Source organism: Penaeus japonicus, unplaced genomic scaffold, assembly GCF_977035675.1.
Source record: "Penaeus japonicus unplaced genomic scaffold, GWHDUDI00000001_assembly GWHDUDI00000008, whole genome shotgun sequence".
Taxonomy (NCBI): Eukaryota; Metazoa; Arthropoda; class Malacostraca; order Decapoda; family Penaeidae; genus Penaeus; species Penaeus japonicus.
The window spans coordinates 32,119,079-32,121,578 of NW_028234410.1; the positions used below are offsets into that span (position 1 = coordinate 32,119,079).

Here is a 2,500-nt window from a genome sequence, read left to right on the forward strand (position 1 = left end):
TTCTCAAGAATACCGCCCATGAACTTGGAGAAAAAGTGAGGCAGAGTAAGAATGAGGCGCTTGTGTGTGTGAGGGGGAACAAAATTCTAAAACATCACTGAAGTTTCTACAGCCAACTTGCTATTACATACACTGACAAAAGTACCATTACAGTGACTTAGAGTACTGTGAATATGGAGTTTTAATCCACAACAAATTGTTTTAGAATTTTGTCAAAGAGATGAGTTGGTTGGTGACCTGGTTATGCTATGTGCATCTAAATTTTGTACTCATTGCCTTTTAATCTTAAATCTGTAAGATACAACGTCTTTTTAAGTCTGTATGATTGCACAACTATATGCATCTATATGTCTTTTGTGTTATTTTCCTGTGTTTATATATGTAAGCATGCTTGTTTATATACTTTTATTCTAGATGTACTTCTGTGTATGTCTGTATTTCCAAAATATATGTATGTGATCTATATTGTTCTTACTTTACTTCCCATCTAATAAAATTATATCATCTGTTGTTAGTTTGCTTTAGAGTTCACATCAAAAGTGTATCAGACGACTGCAAGAGTCTATGTCTTGCTATAACATCATATAGATCATTCCTATCTGTAATGGAACAGAGTCATTTAGTACCTAAAATAATTTGTTCAGTGTCATTCTTTTTACTCCATTAATAATGATAATGATAATAATGATGATGATGATAATAATAATAACAATAATAATAATAATAATAATAATAATAATAATAATAATAATATCAATTATAATAACATTAATAATAATAATAATAATAATAATAATAATAATAATAATAATTATAATAATAATAACAATAAAATAATAATAATAAAATAATAATAATAATATTAACAATAACATAAATAATAAGGATAATAAGTGGCAGACATAATAAATCAGAACAAGCTAAGTTTGATATCAAATAAATAACGCAAGAAAATGGAAATGATAAAACACAATACAAAAGTACAAAAAAAAGAAAGAAAACTAATGAAGATGAACAGTCAATTAAAAAAAAAAAAAAAAGAACAGCGATCCATGTAAATGTGTGGGAAAAAAAACATGAACAATTATTTTAGTTACAACATACTGGGAGAGGAGCTTCAGACCTCCTGCCTGCGTGCCTTAGTTTACAAGTTGACAGGACAAAGTAGGATCAAAAGATGCATACTTATAAACATTTTTTTTGGTTTGTTTTGTTTTTAAGATAATGCATGTATTTTGTTTAACCACATATACAAGATTATCATCATCCAGACACTCAACAGGGAAACCAAAAAATGATTCTCAAACACCATTAGGTTAAAAAGTATTATTCAACCCAGCCTCACAACTCAAGGATCGGCAACACTGAAAGAGAATGTGGAGAAGACGTGACATAATCCTTACAAAAAGAAGAGGAAAATTTTGAAGAAATGAAAAATAAATAAAAAAAACATTATGGCAATAATATCACACTATCTTGTGCTAAGTTGGATTGATGGTGAACTGAGTTACTGCTGTATAGTGTTGCAGAGAAGACAATTTGACATGTAGTGTTTTGATCATGTTATTCATTAGACCTTAAGCAAATGAAAATTACTTATGATAATCCCCTTTTCTACTAGAGTCTGTGTATGAATCCTGAGGATGAATGATTCTATATAAAATATAGTTAGAACTTAGGAGCTACAGGATTACCATTATAAATTTGGCATTTGAGTTGTCTGCACATATGTAGTGTATCACCAGTACATATGAAGTTATCTCCAAGTGAATAGCTCTTTTGCAAGAGGAAAACAGAAGTATTTTATTGGGGGTTTATGGTGTGCATGCTACTAAAGCCTACTGAAGTATTCTTGGTAATACTATATATGTTTAGTGATAAAAAGTTTGTTTTTAATATCTACAAACATCCCATAGGGTTAGGATTCAACTGTAAATTATACCTCACAGTTTGAATAGAACATCTTAAAGATCTTCATACTAAACCTAAGTTTCCTGGATGCAGCTGATATTGCAAAACATAAACAAGTCTTTTTCCTTCTATACAATATTTCTTCAATCAAACTTATGCAGAGTTACCTTATTAACAAGTATCTCAGGTAAGTGCAAAAAAATACTCTTTGTTGCAATTAACATTTCCATAAGAATATGCAGGAACAGCTCATCTTATACAGAGATATTTAGTACTGAATGCCCAAATTAAAAGAAAAAAAGCTAAACTAGGCATTTCAAAGAAGGAAGTTGATAACATAGTATTTACATACAAAACTGTAAGCAAATGAAGGATAACACAAATAAAACAGGACAGGTAAACTACAAGTGGTTTTGTAGTATCTTAAAAACTATGTAGGTGTACAGCAAATTACAAATGAAACTGACAGGAATAATAATGGAAAGCAGGAGATCCAAAAGCTATAATACAACACGAGCAAACTGCTGTGACCAAATTGTAGAGTGTCATACAAAGCTGAGTATGAGAATCTTGTGACTTTAATCTACAT

General features: G+C 29.8%; 1 protein-coding gene across 1 annotated transcript in view; it reads right to left on the reverse strand.

Moving 5' to 3' along the window:
- The window catches only part of Ca-beta (Calcium channel protein beta subunit), a 179,143-nt gene that overhangs the window by 1,673 nt on the left and 174,970 nt on the right, over positions 1-2,500 (reverse strand). Inside the window, exon 11 of the mRNA XM_086538859.1 lies at positions 1-2,500. This exon is cut by the window's left edge and continues 1,673 nt beyond it; it is cut by the window's right edge and continues 2,215 nt beyond it. The gene's annotated coding sequence lies outside the window, so the exon portion shown is untranslated.